The 24,476-nt window shown below is 39.6% G+C and overlaps 1 long non-coding RNA gene across 6 annotated transcripts in view; it reads left to right on the forward strand.

Moving 5' to 3' along the window:
- The window catches only part of LOC108513381 (uncharacterized), a 288,015-nt gene that overhangs the window by 180,936 nt on the left and 82,603 nt on the right, over window positions 1-24,476 (forward strand). The window lies entirely within an intron of this gene.

Below are 24,476 nucleotides of genomic sequence, written 5' to 3' on the forward strand. Positions count from 1 at the left end.
TATGTAGTATTTCTAGTAGAGTCTGGGTCAGCACCTCATAAGCAAATACATTAATATTTTGATCACAACAAATATGAATCGTCATTCTCAGGTCAGTAGTGACTATGCAGAACCTCATGTCAGAAAGGTCAGATTTTGGCCACCTATGGAGTTTTTATGTCAAATATATGAAAAACTTTTGGTTGCAGGGCTTTTGGGATTTTGGAACTGAGGATAAGGTGTCATGGACCATATCATTACCAGTTCCTTCCTCTTTCATCAAGGTCATGTGCATGCAGATGCTGACAAAGCTGTTCCTACACTTCCTGTGCTGGCTGGGAAGGGATCTGATTCAGGCTGAGCCTTAAGAATCACAGTTCCAAGCTTTCTTCTCATTCCAGATTTTAGTCGGGAAAGTAGGCATTCTGGAAGTAGAGTCCATATCCACACTTTATACATTCCCTGTAGGTTTGATGAGCAAAAAGTAATAAAGGAAACACAAACTCAGAAAAGAAAAGGTTTTTCTAGGAAAGATCTATTTACCTTACTTAGGCCTCTACCCTTCTTCCCTTGGGAGTTTCTTAGCTTAACTTGCAGGATCACAGATTAAAGTACAATATAGCAAGTATTATTAAAAACAACCTGTAAAACTGCATCATCCCAAAGATTTAGCAGCTAATTTTCTGTTGCCTTTAATTCTCACATCATTTTTTTTTTCAGGGTATAACCTTCTTTAAATTTTACGCCCTGCTCTCAAATTCCTTCTGGGTTTAATGACTAATCTCTTTATTTGTGTTTACCCTGGTGAAGCCTGTAGAAAGAAAATCATAAATTAATGTCATATATTTACAGCTATGAACAGGGGACAGATTAGAAACATACAAACATGCCTGTAACCTATTTCCTGGAATTACAATGCTCAACTCCCAATTAACCTTAGATTTACAAGTCTAATCAAATGGCCCAGTCCATTTCCATTGAAAAGCTGTGCACTGTGTATAATCTTTCACTTTACCTAAATCTGTAGTAAACTTTGGAAAATAAACTCCTTTGTGGAGTCAGTCATTCTGTTGGATGACGTCAATGTCCCTTTTTAGGACCTTGAGCTACCACTTTATGTACTCTAAGACACAGTTTGCAAAGGACCAGTCTGCCACACCCCATGTAGGAGGAGAACTGTGCTAACTCCCACCACAGGGTGTGTTCTGTGGTAATGGAAGACTGTGCTGAGTCACTTACACTGTGTCCCTGGGTCTTCCTTAAGGACAGTGTATGGTTTTAGAAGATAATGAGCAAACATTTGTCTACCACCTCTCTAGACCAGCTAGGCATTCTTTTTTTTTTTTTTTTTTTTTGACACAGAGTCTCACTTTGCCAGCCAGGCTGGAGTGTAGTGGCGCGATGATCTCGGCTCACTACAGCCTCTGTCTCCCAGGCTCAAGCAATTCTCCTGCCTCAGCCTCCCAAGTAGCCGGGATTACAGGCATGTGCCACCATGCCCAGCTAATTTTTGTAGTTTTAGTAGAGACGAGGTTTCACCATGTTGGCCAGGCTGGTCTCAAACTCCTGACCTCAGGTAATGTGCCCACCTCAGCCTCCCAAAGTGCTGGGATTACAGGCGTGAGCCACCGCGCCTGGCCGGGTATTCTTCTAAGCCCTTTCTGCTGTGAACTCACTTAATATTCTTAACAAACAAAGGGGCAGGAACCATTATAATCACTGTTCAACAGATGAGAAAACTCAGGCACAGAAAGATTAAGTAAATTGTCCAATCAACCTTAGCTAGTGACTGGGGGAATGGGGTTTTGAACCTGTCAGTCTTTCCTAGGATCTATCCACATAACCATGAAGTCACATTGCTTTCTGGGATATTGCATAGCCTATGGCAAAACCTGAATGGTGTGGAGCTTGCCATATGGGCTTCATTAGAATGTACCCTCCCCCGGTTGCAGTGAGCTGAGATCGCGCCACTGCACTCCAACCTGGGCAACAAGAGTGAAACTCCGTCTCAAAAAAAAAAAGAATGTACCCTCCCCCAGTGCTTTTCAAACCTTGGGGCTCTGCAGAATCCCTAAGGGTCATGGGAACGAGAGGCAAAGGAGGCTCTGGACTTCTACATCCACATCAGCCAGAACCAGTCAGCGTTTTAAATGTTATTTGCTAGCACTAAGAGTTTATCTGAGTGAGGGGTTCTGCAGCTCACAAGAAGCTTAAGAACTATGGCTCTAAACAATCAAGCCAGTTAACTCATACAGGGGTCGTACCAGTTGCAAGGAGAAATGAGATGTAGAAACCCTGACCCCAGTGCTGTGTGTTGCTGTCATACTCTTTTTACTATAGTCAATGTCATAGTTGTGAAGTCAGTGTGCATTTTGGTGATGACATTTCAGGGTAAACTAGAGGCTGCTGCCTGGGTACCACAGGGTGGTGACCAGATCAGGTGCTTTCACAGTAGAAGATGAAAAAGGCCAGCCAATGCTAGAGCCTGGTCTAGGGAGGGGTAGGAGAGATGAGGCAAAAATGCTCAACATGGTAGGAAAGGCATGAAATTAAAGAAAGTGGTGAACAGAGCCAAGGGCAGGTGCTGAAATGAGGGTCCATACTCTGTGAATTAGATTGTTGAAAGTAGGGCTGGGAGCAGCAGAAGAGGAACCGATTGAAGGTGGCAAGATGAGAAAGACAAGATGGAAACTTCCCAAGGAAATTGTGGACCACAGAGGACCCCAGGAAAGAGACTCTTGAGTCAAGAGAAATAAAAAGCTAGGGAGAACATTTTTTTGTTAAATTTTATGAGATTGGTGTATATCAGAGTAAAGCAAAGGATTACCACAAAGCATTTTACCAAGTATCTCACCATGCCCTTGATTAGGTGGATTCAAAACTGGCTAAGTGAACTTTATCCAAAGGTGCTGCCTACGGGGCTACAGACCATCCTGGAGGGCAAGTATGCCTCTGCACTCTTCAGCCTTGTTTTATAAAGCAAATGCTGTAGGGCTGGCACGTTGGCTCACACCTGTAATCCCAGTACTTTGGAAAGCTAAGGTGGGCTTGAGCCCACGAATTTGAGGTCAGCATGGACAACATGGGGAGACCCCCATCTCTACAAAAAATTAAAAATTTAATCAGACGTGGGCGTGTACACGTGTAGTCCCAGCTACTTGGGAGGCTGAAGTGGGAGGATCTCTGAGTCCAGGAGTTTGAAGCTGTAATGAGCTGCGATTGTGCCACTGCACTCCAGCCTGGGTGATAGAGTGAGACCCTGTCTCTCTCAGAATAAACAAATAAATGCAAATGCTCTGACAAGGCTCTGACACTATATGTTACTAAAGAATGATGTTCTCTGATTTGTCCTGTGTGTGTCGGTTTCCTCATTGTTTATAGTTGTTAGTATGGGATTTCTGGTGAGCCTAGAGGGCCCATGAGTCCTCTGAGATTATTATACTAGGAGTATCTACTTACTTTTCTGTCTGTCTTGCTAGAACAGGAGCAACATGTGGAAGTGAAGCAAGTCGGAACTGACAAAAGAAAAGCAGTGAACATATTGATCCATGGTTGAGCTATAATTGATTCATGCAATACTTATTGAGTATCTCAAACATGCTTGCAGTTGAGTACTAGGCACACAGGAAGAGGGATATGAAAAAATTAACAAACAGCAAAATAAGCATTATTGTTGTAATGTGCTGTGATAGAGGAAACACGCCTGAAAGGCACCTGCTCTAGCCTGAAGAATGAGAGTTGTCTTTCTGAAGAGGAAACATCAGCTGTTTGTAGACACATGAGAGTTGGGTGTCCTGTAGGAGGCAAGGAGAAGGGGTTCCAAGACAGAGATGAGAAATAGCATAGTGTATGTGCTAAAATGCAAGTTGTTTGGGATGGGGATGGTGAAGGGCACCTGTGAGGGCCGAGGTAGACAGGTCCAGGTGGAACAGGCTTTGATACCATATTAAGAATTTAGATTTTTATCCCCAATTTAGATTTTAATGGCCCCAAAACCACTGGGGTCATTAAAAGATTGAAAGTAGGGAGTGGCATGATGGAATTTCTATTTTTGAAAAATTATTCAGGCAACAGTGTGAAAGATGCAATAGGAAGGGGCAAGATCATGGACCGGGGAATGTTGTAGAAGGCCTCTACAGAAACTGGGGTGAAAGACTGTGTTGCTGTGCTGTCACTTATGGCTTCCATGGGTGCTGTCACTCTGTGTAGCTGCTGCTGCTATGATCACTGTTTCTATTACCACAGGGATGGTCAAGGGGGAGCAGGATCATCTTAGACCATGAGGGAGGGTGAGCTGGAAGAACGAAGAGAGAAGTGGCCTGATGAGGAGGTGGAGGTGTGAGAAGTGACGAAGAGTCTGTGAGGAGAATGAGGAAGGGCAACCAGAAAAATCAAGAAAAATTAGGAGACAGATCTAGAAGCCAAGAAGATGGTGGTGAACTAATAAGTGATGGGAGCAGTGAAGGAAAAAAAAAAACCAACTCGGAGTATGTTTATATTGGTGGCAAAGAGTTAGCTTTCAAGTGCCTTGTTAGCACACCTGTGATCTGACTAAGTTACATCAGTGGGAGGCAGAGGATGAAAGGATGCCGGCCTCTGAGACCGACTTCAGTTCTTTGAGTGTTTGAGAAACACTTCAAGTCTTAGCCAATGGCTTTGGTCATGTTGAGGATGATGCCCTGAGGGCTTTCACCGCAGAGACAAGCCGACTTGTTCAAATCCATTCTGAAATAGTAAAACACAGGCAAAGGTAAAACATGCAGAACTACTGCACCATGATAAAAACATGTACTCTGTCACATCTAATGGCTTCAGGCACCCCTTGAACTTTTGAGTTAGCAAAAACGGGCAAATAAAGATGAAACTTGTCTTTCAGTTCTCCTTATGTGTTTTTTAATTGTTTCCTCCTTGGTTCTTCTGCAACAGCCCTGCGGTCTCTGCATGTTCAGTGGCATGTGGGGTGACCCACACTTGTCTCAGCATCTTCAGGGGAGTTGAGAACAGCTGCCCCCAGCCTTCTGTACTTGTCAGGCATACAGTAGGGGAGACATAGCCCTGGCATGCCAATCTCTTCCCTGATTTAAAGTGTCAAAGCATTTTGGAATTCCGGTCTTGGTGTTAAAAACTCTCCATGAACTCTGATAGGCTTCAGTGGTAGTCACTACCTTAGGATGCTGACGAGGAACAACTGCTAGCCTGCCTATGGTGATGACCTTCGAAAAGCCCATGAACAAAACTATTATGAATCATGAGTAAAAAGATTAGGGAAAAGCCGGGCGCGGTGGCTCATGCCTGTAATCCCAGCACTTTGGGAGGCCAACACGGGCGGATCACGAGGTCAGGAGATGGAGACCATCTTGGCTAACACGATGAAACCTCGTCTCTACTAAAAATACAAAAAATTAGCCGGGCATGGTGGCAGGTGCCGGTAGTCCCAGCTACTCGGAAGGCTGAGGCAGGAGAATGGCGTGAACCCTGGGAGGCTGAGCTTGCAGTGAGCGGAGAACGAGCCACTGCACTCCAGCCTGGGCGACAGAGTGAGACTCTGTCTCAAAAAAAAAAAAAAAAAAAAAGAAGAAGAAGAAGATTAGGGAAAAACTAATCTCTGCTATTTGCTTATTCTCTGTCAGAGACACAAGAATTTGTATGCATCTTTTCAACCTCTCCCTGATCTTCTTGCAGCTATTTAAAGTATTTTACAAAGGAGACGTTCCAAGAAGGAGCTGTGACTAAAAGGTATCCATAAAATTCAGATGTCTTTTGGTACAGCCATTACGGAAAACAGTATGGAGGTTTCTAAAGAAATTAAAAATAGAACTACCATATGATCCAGCAATTCCTCTTCTGGGTATATACCCAAAGGAGATGAAATCACTACCTCGTAAATATATCTGTACTCTCATGTTCATTGCAGCATTATTCACAGTAGCCAAGATGTGGAAACAACCCAAACACCCAAAGATGGATGAAAGGATAAAGGAATTACAATGTATATACATATATATAAACACATACACCACAGATGCACCACAATATAAATGTATACATACCATAACAGAAGCATATATATATATACACACACACACCATAATACAAACTTTAGTGTGTATGTGTGTAAATAAATAATATTGCATTGTGTGTATATATATATGTGTGTATGTATACAATGGAATATTATTTGTTGTTGGAATATTATTCAGTCTTTAAAAAGAGGTTCTGCCATTTGCCACAATATGGTTGAAGCTTGAGGACATTATGCTAAGTAAAATAAGCCAGACACAGAAAGAAAAATATTGCATGCTCTATTTTATATGTGAAACAAAAAAAAAAAGAGAAGCTCAAACTGAAATATACAGAGATAGAGAATGAAACAGCAATTACCATGGGTGAGGGGTGGAGAGAATGTAGAGATACAGGTCGAAGGATACAAAATAGCAGATACATAGGATGAACAAGTCTAGAGATCATGTGATACATGAAGACTATAGTTAATAAAATTGTATTAGGGATTTTTGTTAAATAAGTAGATTTTAGCTGCTTTTGTCACACACATGCAGAGTAACTACGTGAGATGATAGATATGTATTGTTTTCACTATAGTAACAATTTCACTATCTATATGTGCCCCATAATATATCCTAAGCCCCAAATATACATAATGAAATTTATTAGAAAAGAAACAACAACACATTCAGAGTTTTTTGTTTGTTTGTTTTTCTGGTGTAAAGTTCAGGGGGTTCTCCTGGCATTGACAAATACCTAAATAACAAATGTTTTCTCCTAACTTCCTGTCATTGCTGTAAAGGAAACAGTTCCAGCATGAGAGGAACCTTTCTTAGTGTTCTCTGAAGGGTCATTTGTCAGTTGAGAGTAAGGCACATGCTTGAAGAAGTTTCAAGTAATTCTTGTTTGCACTACTTATCTTTAGTCAATCTGGGGATTAACCGAAGATTAGAGATAGGCCTGCCTTGGCTGAGCCCCCAGCTGGTGCCTGCCAGCCACGTACATGAACCACTTTAGAGAGGCATCCTCAGGCCCAGGAGAGTCACCCCAGCTGATGGTCAATGCTACAGGAGCAGAGATGAGAGGTCCTGCTGAGCCCTGCTTAAATTGCAGATTTCTGAATAAAATAAATGGTGGTTATTTTAGATAAAATTTTAATCGACAAATAATATTTAGGGAGCACAACTGTGATGTTTTGGTATATGTATACATTATAGATTAAATCAAGCTAATTAACATATCTATCATCTCATGTATTTTTTTTTTTTTTTTTTGGTGGTATGAACATTTAAAATCTATTCTCTTAGCAATTTTCAAGAATACAATACATTATTATTAACTATAGTGGTCATGCTGCACAATAGACCTCCAGAACGTATTCCTTCTGTATAACTGATACTTGGTACCCTTTGACTGGCAGCTCCATTTCCCCTCTCTCCACCTCCTGCCTCTGGTAACCACCATTCTGCTCTTCTACTTCTATGAGTTTGATTTTTTTAGATTCCACATATACATGACATCAAGCAGCATTTGTCTTTCTGTGCCTGGCTTATTTCATCTAGCATAATGTCCTCTGGTTTCATCCATGTTGTTGCAAATGACAGGATTTCCTTCTTTTTAAAGGCTGAATAGTATTCCATTGTGTCTATGTACCACATTTTCTTTATCCATTCATCTACTGATGGACATTTAGGTTGATTCCGTAATTTGGTTAGTGTGAATAGTGCCGTGATGAACATGAGAGTGCAGGTATCTCTTTGACATATTGATTTCAATCCCTTTGGATATAAACCCAGAAGTTGGATTGCTGGACAGTTCTACTTTTAGTTTTTTGAGGAATCTCTATACTGTGTATAATTGTTATATTTTTAAGCCATAGATTTTTGGGGGTGTGTTATGCAGCAATAGACAATCGGGACACTTGATTTCCAGGATAGCATGCTCCTGGTTTTCTTCCTGTTTCAATGGTGCTCTTTCTTGGCCTCCTTTGATAGTTCCTCCTCATCCCTCTGTCTTTGTTTTTCTCCTGTCATTATGCAAAATTTTAGCCATACACATATTAGACAGCAAAGTATAATGAAACTCCTTGTGCCCATTTCCCAGCTTCAGTATTTATCTACTCAGAGCCAACCTTACTCATCTATTCTCCTACCTACTTCCCTCCATCCACTCCATATTACTTTTAAACAAATTCCTCAGACTCTCTTTTCTCTGTTATATTCCCTTGGTGATCTCACCTGGACTCATAACTAAATATCATTCACATGCTAAAGACTCCTAAGTTTATTAATATTGCCTGTGCTGTAGCATTGTAGCTCAAAGCATGCATTCTGGTACTTATATTCCTGCATTCAAATCATGGCTCTTCCACAAACTGTTCTTGTGACCTCAGGTAAGTTCCTTAACCTCTATGTGGTTCAGTTTCCCAACCTGTGAAATAAGAGATGATAATATTTCCTGCTACCTCTTGGGGTTGTTGTGAGGATTAAATAAGTTACGTATGTAGAATGCTTAGCACAGTGCCTGCACATATGCAATTACTGCATTTTTTATCTTATCTTCAGGCCAGACCTGCCTGAACTGCAGGTGTATATATCCAGCTGCTTACTTGGCATTCTCACTTAGATGCCAAATAGACATCTCAAGCTTATTATTCTAAAACGAAACTCCTGACCCCCCTGCAAACTCCACATAGCTCTTCTCTCAGTCTCCCATTTCAGCTAATGGCAGTGTGTTCCATCTTTTCTTTCCTTAGCCCCAAATGCCATGATGTTATCTTTGACTTCTCTCTTGCTCTTATATCCTACATCAAATCCTGTTGGATCTGCTTTCAAAATATATTATAACAGAGTCATTCACCATTATTACCCTTGTAGAAACCTCCATCACCTCTTGCCTGCAATATAGCTTCCTAACTGGGCCACCTACTTCTACCCTTCCTTCTCCCTCTCCATCCCCTCCTCCAATAATCTATTCCCAAACTCCTGACCTCAAGTGATCCTCCCCCTTGGCCTCCCAAAGTGCTGGAATTACAGGAATGAGCCACCACACCTGGCCAATAATCTACTCTCAGTACAACAGAGTGGTCTTTTTAAACACTTAAGTCAGATTATGTCACTCCTCTGTTCAAAAACTTCCAATGTTGTCTCATGATACAAAGTGAACACCAAAGTCCTTGCAATCCTCTCTGATCCCATTACTGTCTACAGTGGCTTATTTTGTTCCAACCTCACTGGCCTTCTTTCTGTTTCTGGAACATGATGGTAGGGCTCCTACCACATATCTTCAATTCAGCCATACCTCTTAAAATTCTCTGTGCTTAGATCTTCATGGCCAACTCCCTTCTTCTTCTTGGCTTAAGTGTTATCTTCTCATTTAATGAACTTTCTGATCAATAAGTCTGAGTCCTGGCCAGCCATCCCCCTCCCCGCATCAACACTCTCAATCCCTCTTACTCTGCTCTACTTTTTCCTTTTTCCATGATGTTTATCACCTTCTAACATATTTTCATAATGTACTCATTTACTTTGTATATCATTTATTCTTCATCTCCCTCTACTAAAACGTAAGCTTCATGAGGGCATCTTTATCTGTTTTGTTTATTGCTGAATCTCAAACACCTAGGACAGTGCCTGGCACAAAGTAGACAATAGATAGACATATGGATAAACCTGTTTTAGAAAGATCACTTAAAAAACAATATACAGGATAGTTAGAAGGGGAGAGAGAATGGAAGTTTTTAAGATCTGTGCAATAATCCTTGCAAGAAATAATTATAAGAGCTTGAGCTAGAAAAGAAGAGGAGAGATGAGTGGGAATTTTGTTGGTAGAACCAATAGAAATGGATGACATTCTGATTATGGGGTGGGGGGAAGAGAGAGAGAGAAGTCAGTGTGACTTTCCGCTTTCTGGCTTGGGGGTGTCATATGGAACAAATTTTAGGAAAAGTCACATGTGAAAGTATCATGTTGGAAGAGTGTGGAAGAAAATATAGACCTCGAATTAGAAATGGATTTTTATAATTAAGCACTTAATTGCATACTTTAAAAAATTATATTTCAATGAATGTATGTGAATAGTCTTTTCTATTTATATTACCACCTCATTTTTTGGTTTCTTCTACTCACAATGCTGAGCTAATAGCAGGACTTTGAAAAAGAGTTGTGATTGACTGATAGGCTAAAACATATATTTTTAAAAACTTAGTTAACTACTTCGTCCCCAATATTTGCTAGAATTACAGATTTGACACACTGTTAGATGATTGACAAATTCATTTTCCCCTTCTTACAGAGTAATAGAATTTTGTCTGGACACATGATTACTCAGCTAAAAGCTATATTTTCCAGGTACACTTTTAATTGGAGGAGGCCATGTCACTGAGGTCAGGCCAAGCAATGATAGTGGAAGCAGTATGTGCCATTTCCACACCTTAGCCTAAAAAACAGGACTGTGCTCCCATTTGATCTGGTCTGAAGTGAAACAGAGCCCTTTTGAGACCCAGCTTTGACATGAAGATTAAGTAAAATGCCTTGGGGCATAGTAGAGAAATGAGATGGAAGGAACCTGAATCCTTGAATGACCTGGTGGAGCAGAGCTGCCCTGCCAAGATAGGCTTGCCCGACTATTATTTAGGAGTGGAAGAAATATGTACCCTATTTAAACCTCTGTATTTTGGGAGTTATTTGTTTTAAAAACAACCTTCATTCTGACTCACAATAGGATAAATGCCATCGATGTCTTTGTTTCTTAGTGTCCTCTGTTATTCAAAGGAAAGACGAATATATTGAATTGAGTTTTTAAACATTAATAAAATACTCCTAATTCTGCTTTTTGTGTTGCTGCATAGTTCTTTTCTAAATGTAACATGGAATTACAGAGCCATAAAATGGAAGCAGAGTTAAACTCAGACATGTGGGCACTCAAGGTAGGTAAATATTCTGGTATTCATGACAGGTTAGTCATTTGACACACCAACAAACTGATCATCTTAACTTTCTCCCCATAGTATTCAGTATTTTTCTTATAGCTTTAACTCATTCCTCTCTTTAATCTTTAAAAACATTCTTATTTTATAGACTCTTCCACATTATTTTACTATCTCAACTCTGGGCCTGCTAATTCTCCCAGTTTTTAGGTCTGTTGACTCATTCTCTGTCAATGTAGATTATTTCTGCATGTGCTTTGTGAGCTCATCTTCAGCAGGGTTGTTTTCTATAAAGTCTGTGTGCCCTAGAGAATGGTTTGGATTTGCTTCTGCTATGTGCCAGTCTGGAACCAGTTTTTGTATTAATTTCTAGCATATTTTGGCATAAATTTGGACTCCCAACCTGGGCAAAGCACGGGCCTGGGTTTTTGATTTTTCACCCAAAATCCCTAGGAAGAGACACACTCCTTGCTTATGTGTCACTTCCCTGGTCTGATGCACAGATGCTTTAGTTCCTTTCATTGTGGGTATGTAACTTTGACATATCGGCTTTATTTAGGAGTTTCAGTTCTGGCTCTCTATTTCACATAAGCCCAAGGCCATGCCTCTTGACACTCATCATACTAAAAACCTACCACTTAACAGATGAGGCCCTGTAGTTATTCCAGTCTCCTCCCTGGGCCACTGTTACCACTTCAGTTTTATGTTTCCTTTGCATTTCTGATACCTGGGATAGCCTGTCTTTCAATTTCAACCGTTTTGAAAACATTGCTGGTTATATTATGTCGGTCATTTTTAGTCTATAACATGAAGGGCATTGTGCATTTTGCTTAGTTGGGGCCATGAGATAAGTTTAAGTCTTTTCAATATTTATTTAGCATAAATATCTCAATAAAGCTGGAAAAAAAATGTGAAAACCTCAAAAAAAAAAAAAAAAAAAACAGACTGAGGTCCTTTTTTTGTCGTTTTGTGTACTGCTTTATCCCCAGTACCTCAAATAGAACATATATTAATAGTAATCACTCAAAACATATGTGTTGACTGAATGAATGAATGAATAAATGAGTGAACAAATGCTGGGTGACAGTGCTCAGCCTGTCCTGTGTAGTCCAGCTCTGGATCCAGATATACAGACCTCACCCTACCAAAGAAGAGCCCTGTTGTCATCCTGACCTTACCTCTTTAGAACACAGTTGAGGGCTCATCAGCCATAACATTATCACACCCTTTGGCAGTCTCTTTCTCTTATGCCAAGAAGATTATTAAAACATCCCTTTCCACCGCATACACTCCCTGAGAGGAGGCCTGATAAATATAATTTTCTACACTCTCAGGTTATATTTCCAGTGGAATTTGAGCTTCCAATCATGCTATAGTACTCAGAAAAGGGTGGAGTCCTGGGCCACTGCCCAGCTGGTCTGTTGCCTGTCCACTTCTGAATGGTGGAGGCCATCGTCTTTCCATGCCTTTGTCCATGCACAGTTCTAGGAAAAGAGGATTAATTTGTAGTCAGCAGGTTTAGTGCTTTCTGTATGACTATAAGGGATAAATCAAAAATCTCCCAACCAGGTGATTAGGAGCTTTCTGCAATGAGAAAGGATCAGACTGATCCTTAAGACTTGATGCAACCCCAGAGTATTGCAGCCACCTGCATGCCGAAGGTGTCAGTGTTCTCACTGCTGCCTATAAGAGGGTCTTCAGCCTCCAGTGATCCAAAGTACCAGGTAAAATATTTAAGCCAGCGGAAAGAACGTGTTTTATTGTGTCTTATATGTCATGAAGTATTCTCTGTCATGAGATATCATTCTGTATTGGTGAGACAGGTTTGAATTTCTGTCTTGGCTCTGCCACTGACTAGCTTTATTCCTTAGGCTAACCTGGTGGAATCTCAGTTTTCTCACTGTAAAGTGAGGATAATTATCCTTATTTTATGAGGATAGTTATGAAAATTAAATAACATAATGGTTGCAAAACACTTAGCACAGCACTAAGGCACAAAATAGACAATAAATGTTAGTTACCTTTATTCCTGTCCCCTTTCCTATCCAGGCAAAGGCTCAGTATAAGGACAAATATTGTTTAGAACTTCTTTTTAAACCTATGAGCGTTACCTTTCAAGAACCACAGACTTGTTCCTGAAAGTTACCTGTGTAGTGAAGGTTTTATAAATCAAATTTTATTTTCAATGTAGAGAGAAACTTTGACAGTGTCCCTTTTCCTGAGAAGTCATTGTGGGTTTGGCATCCTGTTCAGCCTGGCTGTGGCCAGGGGAGCTGAACTGTAATGACAAGCAGATGTACTATTGTTCTATGAAAATAGTGTCTGGCTCCAGATGGGGTTTAGGAAAAGGTAGTGATGATTTCTGTTGAGGAGGATGGGAATTCTGACCCACTGAGCTAGCTGGGGAAGAAGGAGAGTAAGACATGTGGGTAAATGCAGGCTAAGAGAAAGGACCTCTAGATCAACTGAAAGCCTACTAGAAGAAGATTAAAAGCAGATAAGAAAACAAGGAAGCAAGCAAACAAAACTGGACAAGAGAAAGAAGAGACCTTTAGGAAACATCCAGGATAATTGCTATCATCATTAAAGCTTCCATTTGTTAATCTGTTACATATGAGGCCCAACACTGGATGGTTTACCAACATTTAACCTCCCACTTTGCAATGAGTTGGATATTGTCACCCCCATTATTAATGGAAAAATGGGAGCTCTAGAATATTGAAGTCACTTGGCTATTAAATGGTGGATCCAGGATTGGGATTCAGAATCCAACACTCATATTCTTTCCATGAGGTGTAGACTACATTGAGAAGAAGGTGTGTACCTAACACCATGAGAAAGTCTTGGCCCTGGTAATGCTGGTGAGGCCACTGACTGAGAAAGGAATACCTCTTACCTAAGGCTGAGAACAGAAGACCCGAGGTTGTGGAAAACTGACAATGGTGCCCTTCCTCACACAGAGTGCAAAGATTGGTGGCTTACCTGCTTCAGACTCTTGGACGTGCTCTTAAATGCAGATCCTGGCAGTCAGAGAGGAAAGACTGAGAAAAGTTCACTCTTTGCCAAAGTAATAAATCCTTTTCTTTGATCCCTCAAAAGCTGACAGAAGAAAACTCCTCAAAGCACTTAGGGGTAGGAACCCCATTTGAGAGTCGTGGGTTCTCCATTTCATCACAGGGATTTGCTGTGAAGGAATCCTGTGGTAAACTCCATAAGAAAATGTAAATAACATCCCCTCTCCAATTTATCCTTTCTGTAAATCTGGCTTTTCATATATTAGGTTTCTTTACAGTAAATTGAAACCTTAAGAATAGATTTCAAAACATTTAGGAAATGGCCTATTTATTTTGAATGATATTCAACACCATTAAACTAGAGTGTTGGGAGAATATTTGGACATTCCATAATGATTTGACTTGTAACTGAATATAACAGAACTAAAAACAAAAACCACATGATCATCTCAATAGATGCAGAAAGGCTTTTGATACAATTCAACTTCCCTTCATGTTAAAAACCCTAAACAAACAAGACATCACAGAAATATATCTCAAAATAATGAGAGCCATCTATGACAAATCCACAGCCAACATCACACTGAATGGGCAAAAGCTGGAAGTATTCCCCTTGAGAACCAGAACAAGGTAAGAATGTGTCCTATTCAACATAGTACTGGAAGTCCTAGCCAGAGCAATCAGGTAAGAGAAAGAAAAGGCATCTAAACAGGAAGAGAGGAAATTAAACTCCTTCTGTGAAGATGACATGATTTGATACCTAGAAAACCCCATAGTCTCTGCCCAAAGGCTCCTAGACCTATAAACAACTTTAGCAAAGTTTCAGGATACAAAATCAATGCAGAAAAATCAGTTGCATCTCTATATACCAACAATGTCCAAGATGAGAGCCAAGTCAGGACCACAATCTCATTCACCATAGCCACAAAAAAATAAAATGCCTGGAATACAGCTAACCAGAGAGGTAAAAGATCTCTACGAGAATTGCGAAACACTGGTGAAAGAAATCGAGAGAAGACAAACAAATGGAAAAACATTTCATGCTCATGGATAGGAATAATCAATATTGTTAAATGGCCACACTGCCCAAAGCAATTTACAGATTCAGTGCTATTTCTATCAAACTACCAATGATATTTTTTATAGAATTAAAAAAAAAAAAACTATTCTAAAATTCATGTGGAACCAAAAGGAGCCTGAACACCAAAGCAATTCTGAGCAAAATAAACGGACAAAAACAAAAAACCCAAACAACAACAAAAACCAGAGGCACACTACCCAACTTCAGACTGTACTACAAGGCTATAGTACCCAAAGCAGCATGGTACTGGTACATAGACACATAGACCAACAGGTTAAAGAATCTAGAAATAAAACTGTACACCTAACTAACTGATCTTCAACAAGGTCAATGAAAACAACCAATAGGGAAAGGACTTTCTATTCAATATATGATGCTGGGATAACTGGCTAGCCATATACAGAAGATTGAAACTGGATCCCTCCCTTTTACCATATGCAAAAATTAAGCCAAGATGGATTAAAGACTTAAATGTAAAACCTAAAACTATAAAAACCCTATAAGAAACCCTAGGAAATACCATTCTGGAAATAGACCCTGGCAAAGATTTCATGACAAAGACTCCAAAAGCAGTTGCAACAACAACAACAAAAAATAGATAAATGGGACCTAATTAAACTAAAGAGCTTCTGCACATCAAAAGAAATTATCAACTGAGTAAACAGACAACCTACAGAATGGGAGAAAATATTTACAAATTATGCGCCCAACAAAGGTCTACTATCCAGAATCTATAGGGAACTTAAATAAATTAACAAGGAAAAAAACAAACAACCCCAATTAAAAAAATGGGCATAGGACATGAATAGACACTTCTCAAAGGAAGACATACATGTGGCCAATAAGCCTATGAAAAAATGCTCAACATCACTAATCGTTAGAGAAATGCAAATCAAAACCACAGTGAGACACCATTTCACACCAGCCAGAAAGGCTATTATTAAAAAGCAAAGAAATAACAGATGCTGGTGAGGTAGTGGAGGAAAGGGAATGCTTATACCCTGCTGTTGGGAATGTAAATTAGTTCAGCTACTGTGGAAAGCAGTTTGGAGATGTCTCAAAGAACTTACAACAGAACTACCATTTGACCCAGCAATCCCATTACTAGGTATATACCCAAAGGAATATAAATTGTTTTACCATAAAAACACATGCACATTGCAACACTATTCACAATAACAAAGACATGGAATCGATCTAAATGCCCATCAATGGTAGACTGGATAAAGAAAATGCATTACATATACATGAAGGAATACTATGCAGCCATAAAAAGGAATGAAATCCTGTTCTTTGTAGCAACATGGGTGGAGTTGGAGGCCATTATCATAAATGAATCAATGCAGGAATAGAAAAATAAATACTGAATGTTCTAACTTATAAGTGGGAGCTAAATGATGAATATACATGGACACAAGAAGGAAACAATAAACACTGGAGCCTGTTTGAGGGTGGAGTGCAGGAGTGGGTGAGGACTGAAAAACTACCTATTGAGTACTTTGCTCATTACCTGGGTGATGAAATAATCTGTACACCAAACCCCCATGACACACGATTTACCCATGTAACAAACCTGCACATGTACCCCCTGAACCTAAAATAAAAGTTGGAAAGAAAACAAAATTCCAAAAAAAACAAAATGAACCTCTGAGACAATATTACAAAAATTAGCACATTCAAACCATGTAAATTTTCAAAGTGTAGCTAAAATATTTAACCTTTTAGATATGTTGTCAACTAGATATAATTACCCCATTTTATAGCCAGTGTTATGGACATCCAAGGGCAATGTCAATTTTGCTAATAAACAGTGCATCAAATAAGTGCATGGGAAAAAATAAAAAGTTGATACATTAAAAAAAGTTTTTGGTACATCACTTTTATTTTGAAAACTTGAAATAAATTGCCATTGTGAATTTGGCAGCTTTTACCCTGGCATGCCTAGAAAGAATGTGATATACATTTAATCATGAAGAATGCCACCCAGTGATAACAGTGGTACTGGGGTTATGATTATGTTTTAATTTGTTTTGTGCTAAAAGGCATGACCATTTACAGAGCTGTCCTATGAAATATACTATGCACTAGTCACCTCATGTTATCAGCATGCTCCTGGAGGGATAGACAATGGATTTTTTTCACCAGTTTGCACTGTGCAATCTCTTCCTCATGTGTGTGAACTTTGTGGGATGTCAAGTACCCCATTAAAAATGAATGAAGTGTTTGAGGGGCTCCCACAAACCCTCTAGTGATCTTATTTCAACAAACAGCATTTTATTGTATAAATTAGAAAAACAATGCAGAGTCTGGCATAAAGAGGATGGAAAACTGGCATTACACCAAGAAAGAACCTGAACTTCAGTCTTTGACCTCAGGCGACATCAAAGTATTACAGCGGAATTATTTTGTTTATTTACATGGAAACCCTGATGGACCAGGAAATTCTTTACAATGTAGAGTCTGGTGCTAAGTCTTACTTTCAGGTGAACCCAAATGAAGATTATTGTACTCACTGTTGAATCTCATCCCCTGTTTGTTTAATAGCAGTAAGACCCCTCTTGGTCCGTCACAGTATGGGAAAACTCCTCAGCAGCTGCTGTTATCCCTAATATTATTGATATCATTACTACTTGCTCTTGCTGTTTGTTTCTTTTCAGCAGAGCTTTCACAGTACTCTAAAAAGTAGAGGCTCTTAACATTAAAAGTTTCCTTAGAAAACAGAATACCCTTTTCAATAGCCCTTTCCTAGTTGCCTATGCTGGTGGCAGCCTCAACCTGAACCTGAGTGAATTTGTTTTTCTGACCTGAGCTTTGCTGAGACTGTTAAGGGTTAGACTGTCTATGTGTGTTTCTTTTATGTGAGATAAAACAGCACAATTTAGTAAATATCTTCTGATTCTTAGACAGGATCCCAAGGGTGGAGCTACTCCAGGGCTCATTGATTTTCATGGCTTTTGGCTGTTTGAAAAAGAGCCTCCTTTGACATCATGTGGGTTTTTGCTATTTCTATTTAAGGGTGTATCTTACGTATCAGATATATTATTATTGCTGTTTTAGTTTTAGACAGCAAGTGATATGAGCAAACAACAAAGCTTTCATGCTGTGAAATTACGCATTTATTAAAACTATCAGTTGGCACTTAGCTTTGAATTATTTATATTTTTTGTATAAACTGTCGACAATCATAACCAGAACCATAGGTTCATACAGGAAGGTGATTTACTCATCTGCCTTTCTTGCCCTTAGGAGGAGCTGCAGACAGAGTATTATTATTATTATTATTTTTTTGAGACAAAGTCTTGCCCTGTTGCCCAGGCTGGAGTGCAGTGGCACAATCTCTGCTCACTGCAACCTCTACCTCCCAGGACCATGCCTGGCTAATTTTTGTATTTTCAGTTGAGATGGGGTTTCACCATATTGGCCAGCCTGGTCTCAAACTCCTGACCTCAGGTGATCTACCTGACTTGGCCTCCCAAAGTGCTGGGATTACAGGTATGAGCCACCATGCCCAGCCCAGAGCATTATCTTTATCATGACTTTTTCCTTTATAGGTATTGGCTATTTGCAGGTGCATCACAACTACAGGAGACACAAAGGGAAGTGGTGTACTTCCTTCTGCATGCCTTGTGTTTAAAGCATGCCTAGATTCTGACAAAGTCTTGCCTGACAGAAAAGACAGAATGCCAGGGGTCTATCCCAAGATACTGAGTCATTCCCTGTAGCCTTAAATGCCAAAGAGGTAGGATCAAAACACCAGACCTAAAACCTCACAGTATAAGTTATTACACTTAATCTCCACCAGACTCAACTTGTATCTCAGCTTTTCACTAATCTCCTATTTCTCATTCACTCATTGGTACCTTCAGCTTATTCTCTGTTTTCTCCTTTGTTTGTCAGGTTTTGGCATGATATCTCAGACACTTTTTTTCTCCTCTGCTTCATTCAGCCAGTCCCAGGTGATTTGCCTTCCCAGATCACTGGCTTTTCCTGAAAAGAGAAGACACAATTGACTTCTGGTCTTCGTTGCTCTCCATACTACATAGATTGTTATTCCAAAGCTTGGTCCAGGCTGAGTTCTTGGACAGTGCTTGAAATGAGTGGCCCTTGACCAGAAGGGAGATCTAAAAACAAACACAATTTTCCTGGGGAAGCTGAGGCATTGTGTTTGAGGCCCATGTATCTTTGTACTCCTTCCATCCTGTGATCCAGAAGTCTACTTATGCCAGTCTTGTTTCAACCCTTCTCACAATTGCAGGGGGAAAAAATCTATTGAAGGGAGAGAACATTTCAGCTAGGGAATATAACTTAAGGTGAGAAATAAAAGTGAAACCAATAAGATATGTTTGGTGAACTGGTTTGACCAGAACTCATGTTTCAAGTTGGAAATGTTCAAATAGGAGGAAGATAATTAAGGTAAAAATATTAAAGACTACTATTAAAAATTTGGAACTCAATAAACACCACTATTAGAGATTTTTATGACATTACTGATATTAGGATTGTCATTTACCGAGAAAAGTGTGTAACAATCTCCCACTATGATTGATAGTAGAATGTTTATTTTCCTTTAAGTTATTTCAATTACTTTATATATTTTTGAGACTGTGTTATTCATTGCATACAAGTTGAGGATTGTTGCATCTTCCTCATGAATTGACTTTTGTCATCATATAATGACTTTCTTACCTGGGACAATGCATTTTACCTTTAGGTCTACTTTGTATGATATTAATGCTTTATCACCAGCTTTCTTTGGGTTAATGTTTGCCCTATAGTAAAATATTCTCTTGGCTTTTGGAATATCTTGGAATTTTTCCTCCTGCCTTTCTAACCTATCTTCACTGTGTCCTTCTATTTCTTCTTTTTTTCCTCCTACTCCTGATTACCCCCAAAACCCAGGCCTTGAACATAGGGGTATATCTGTGTGTGTACATAGATGCACATGCCAACTTTTTTATCTCAAGGCTTTAACTGTTACTCTATCGTTGAAGCTACATTTCACACCTTCTCTTTAGTCTCAAATTCTTCCCTTCCTTTGCCTATATCTCTACTCCATTCTCTTTTTCTCTTGGACTTGCAGCCTTGGAGTCAACCTTTTTTCCACTTTATGCTCTATATTAAGCGGTAATAAATGTCATGACCTTTGCTGAAATGCCTAACAGATTTTCAGCAGTAAGCTCACAGGGAAAGGGCAAAACCAGGAGTGCAGGACAAGGGGAGGATCAATGGCAGCCATCCTGTAGATTATCTACTGAAATTCTTTCCCTTCCTTTGAATTTCTGCTCCTTTGAAGCCCTGGATTATAATAATTATCTTGGAAAGGTTTTCAGTCCGAGATCCAAAAATTCTTAATTGGGACCTCTTCAGTGAAAATGACATTCAGTGAAAATCCCTGGCAACATTTTGCTAGATGAGAAAAAGAATTAGGAATCAGATGAAGACATGAGAAAGCCATGACTTTCACAATGTGTAAAGCATGTGCTGATAGCTTGTGGAAGGGTGTCTTAGGAGGTGCCTGTCTCAATGAGGATAACTTCTTCTTAATCAGAATCTTATTTCCAAGTTCTCCCTCAACTCCAGGATAAACTTTAAAAAGGAAAAAAAAATCCTTGTTAGAAAGTTTTCCATCATTTTTCTCTTTTCTGTATGAGTAGCATGGATGAAAGAGTTCTGTGACTGAGTTGAGGTTTGTATCTGACTATTGAGTCATGGCAAAAAATATTAAGCATCACTATTGGTTGTCATATAAGGAATTTAGTGGGGTTTGAGGTTTTAAATGTTATTGTTTTTCTGTATAGTAATATCCCTTCAATTCCCTTGGTTATCTTCCTAGAGCGATATAAAATGCTCTGACTCCTGTGAGAAGTCTTTAGCTTTTGGAAATCCTGACCTAGGTTTCTTTCACCTAGAGAATTGGTTTCTGAGAAAATGCTCCTTCCTTTTACTGAACAGTGAACTGGGAGCCTTTAAATGGAGTGGAGGGAGATGGAAGTGAGGCAGGTAGAATTTGTCATTCTGTCCCCCTGGGAGAATGAGGAAATTAGCATCCAGTTCTCTAGAACCTAGAGTTTCAGGGATCTGTTTGAGTGGGAAAAAGCATTCCTTGTTTTTTTGTGACCTACTTAAACATTCTGTGCAAGTTGTAATCATTTGAGGTTTTCTAAGAAAAGAAAAAAAAAAGTCTAAATATAATCCTAAAAGGGAGCTAACCTAACAACAAAGAACACCCAGTTGCAGAGATTATTTCTCTGGAAATTGGGAAAAGAGACAAAATCTTCCCTGGCCATTACTGGCTATACCTGCTGCTACACCTTATTTCATGCTCTTTCTTCCTGGCAGCACTATTGGCCTTCTCCAACGTGGGCTTCTCCAAACTTCACACCCAGGGGCACACATATCCTATTTCTCCCATCTGGAAAGCTCTGCTCACTTCTCCCCAAGCCCGCTTCCCACCTGCCTTTGAAATGCAGCTAAAGACCGCTTCACAGAGATTCCCTCAATGCCAGCTCTTTCATTATGTCCTTCATTCTTTCTCTCAAACCCCTGGAACTCTTAGAACCTGTTAACAGTGTATGACATCCTATGTGCTCTAATGCAGGGACAGCAGAGAATGCAGTCCAGGCTCCTGGTCCAGTAGTGGGGATGGATTGTGCTGGTGCACCCACATGCTGCCATTTGGTCAGCTTTATCATGAGCACTTCCCATTTGCCAGCAGGGGCTAATGGTGCAGGCCAACCATGGAAGAATGTGAAGCTCATCTCAGTTTAGCTGACCGGATGCAGCCTGCAGCATGTGTTGTTTCATTCATTCCTGTCTTTGTTCTGTGTGCACATTTGAATTTCATCTTTTCTTCCTAGTGGCAGACGTTCCCATAGACTATGTGCTTGCATATATTAAGGAATATTTCATCGTCGAGAGGTAATAATAAGAGCAGCTAAAAATTATTGAGAACACATGATGTTGTAGGCGCTTTTAAAGCATTTTATGTGCATTTAATCCTTGCAACAATACTATGAGGTACTTATTATCCCATTTTATGGATGAAGAAAATACAGCACTGAGAGGTTATGTTACTTTCCCAAGGCCACATGGCTAGTAAATTCTAAAGCCCAAGCTGTTGACCTTGAGTCTATGCTCACTCCAGGCTTTGGAGTTATAGGAGATGTACAAGGCTTAATGAACACTAGGTGAACTTATGAGGCAGTTCAGTCATCTGACATCTTCATTAAATCTGATTTGAAAAAATGACAGAGAGAAAGTTGATAGAGCTTAGAAATTTAGTTCTAGGTGAGATCTTAAAGGTCATGTCACCAAGGAATATGAGACCTTCAAGAGGTTAGATGAGGGCCCTTTGTGTGTCATCTCCTCCTGACCTGTATCTCAATGTCAAAGCTGCCAACAAAAATGAACAAGGAGCAGAGCATAGTTTGTATGATGTATTCATAATTTTGGGTGCCAAACAGAAGTCTTATGACATGGTATTTTTGCCCAGCTGGGCTTTCTATACTAGGGCATGACCATGGTTTTAATAGCTTTATTTATTAAAGTTATTAGAAGATAAATATGTACAATCATTGAAACTTTTCTTATTTTATATGAAAGGGAAACTTTAAAAACTTAGATTTAGCAACTAACTTTTATTTAGAACTGCCATATGATCTAATATAAAGTTTCCTTACAATCTGAATCTGAAACATTCAGGATTATTTTACTCAGATCTGAAAAGGTAATTTGACATACTGATCTATAAAAGTGTGAATTACTCTGGGGATTAGGAGGTGAGTTTCTGTAGTAATTAGGTATGCCAAAAATAATTTTTTACCCTCCTCCCCCTCTTCCTTCTTTCTTTTCTGCATTTACGTGCATTGCTCTTGGTCTCTCATGTCATTCTTTCAGGATTTTCTAATGTAATGAATTTCTCTTTCTCTACCCTAGAGAGTACCATTATTTCCATTCTTTCATGGAACTGTAAGTGTGTGCAATTTGTTGACCTTGTGGTATTTCAAAGAACTGTAAAATCTCAATTATCAGGAATGCCCAGGGAAAGGGGATTTTAATGGAATGGATTTTTCTATTGAACTGAAGGTTAATCAGGACTCTTTTCTCCACCCTTTTTCACATTTATTGGTTGTAAGTTTTTTCCCTGATACATGAGTGCACTTTCTGGGCTTTATTGAAATGGAAGGTTATCTCATTGACTAGCAATCATAAGCCCTATGTTTAAGTCCACATTCTTCCACTTGCCAGCTCTATGGTTTGGGGAAGTTATGACACTGAGCCATTTGAAAAATGGAGATGGCAACACTTGTCCTACCTATGTCACCTGCACTGTTTAGTGTATCAAATTATATAAAGACAGTGGACTTGCTTTGTACAAGTCTTAAGTTTTATTTTAATGAATGATGACAACTACCAAGTCCTGAGTGTCCAGGGGCCAGGTGCTCCATACACATGATTGTTATTTCCACAATAAACCTACTATATATATAGATGTATATAGGTGAGAAAAGTAAGGCTCGGGAGATAAGCGATTTGCCCAAGATTATGTAAATAACAGTGGAACTAAATTTCTTTAGCAAATTGATACCTTGATTAATCAAAAGTCTTTATTCTAAGTACCGTTTCTTGGGATAAAGAGAGTGTAGAAGATTGCCTAGAAGCATACTGACCTTAGGATGCATTGTTTTGCTTAGGGTTCTTTTAGTTATAAGGAACAGCAATGTTAGGTTTCAGAGGGATTTCAGACAAACCCAATGACAGAAATTGAGTTATAGTTGGGTCTTAAGGAAGCTGTCATGAATCAAGCCTACTCTTGCCTCTCCTCTTTCTTCTCTTCTCCTTCCTTCTTCTCGCTCTCTCTTTGTCCACACAGGCAAAATCTTCCTTACATATGTGGCCTTCACTGTCTTTTGTCTATTAACTGGCTTCCTCATAACTATAGCTTGCATATGGTTCACAATATGGTTTGGGTCTGTGTCCTCACCCAAATATCATGTTCAATTGTAATCCCCAGTGTTGGAGGATGAGGCTGGTGGGAGGTGATTGGATCATGGGGATGGTCCTTCATGAATGGTTTAGTACCATTCCCTTGGTGCTGTTCTTGTGATAGTGAGTGAGTTATCATGAGATCTGGTTGTTTTAAAGTATGTGGCACCTCCCCTGTCTCTCTCTTCCTCCTGCTCCAGCCATGTGAAGTGCCTTGCTTCCCTTTTGCCTTCTGCCATGACTGGAAGTTCCTTGAGATCTCCCCAGAAGCTGATGGCTTCATAACTCCTGTATAGCCTGCAGAACCATCAGCCAATTAAACCTCTTTTCTTTATAAATTACCCAGTCTCAGGTATTTCTCTATAGCAAGGTAAGAACAGACTAATACAGACTATAGTAGGGACTCTACACCTCCCTATAGCATAGTATCTCTTGATCTGTCCATTTAGCTTTTGCCTTGTTGCTTATTGGAAATTCTCTAGGTCTT

The sequence above is a fragment of the Rhinopithecus bieti genome, unplaced genomic scaffold (assembly GCF_001698545.2).
Source record: "Rhinopithecus bieti isolate Rb0 unplaced genomic scaffold, ASM169854v2 scaffold_32092, whole genome shotgun sequence".
Classification (NCBI taxonomy): Eukaryota; Metazoa; Chordata; class Mammalia; order Primates; family Cercopithecidae; genus Rhinopithecus; species Rhinopithecus bieti.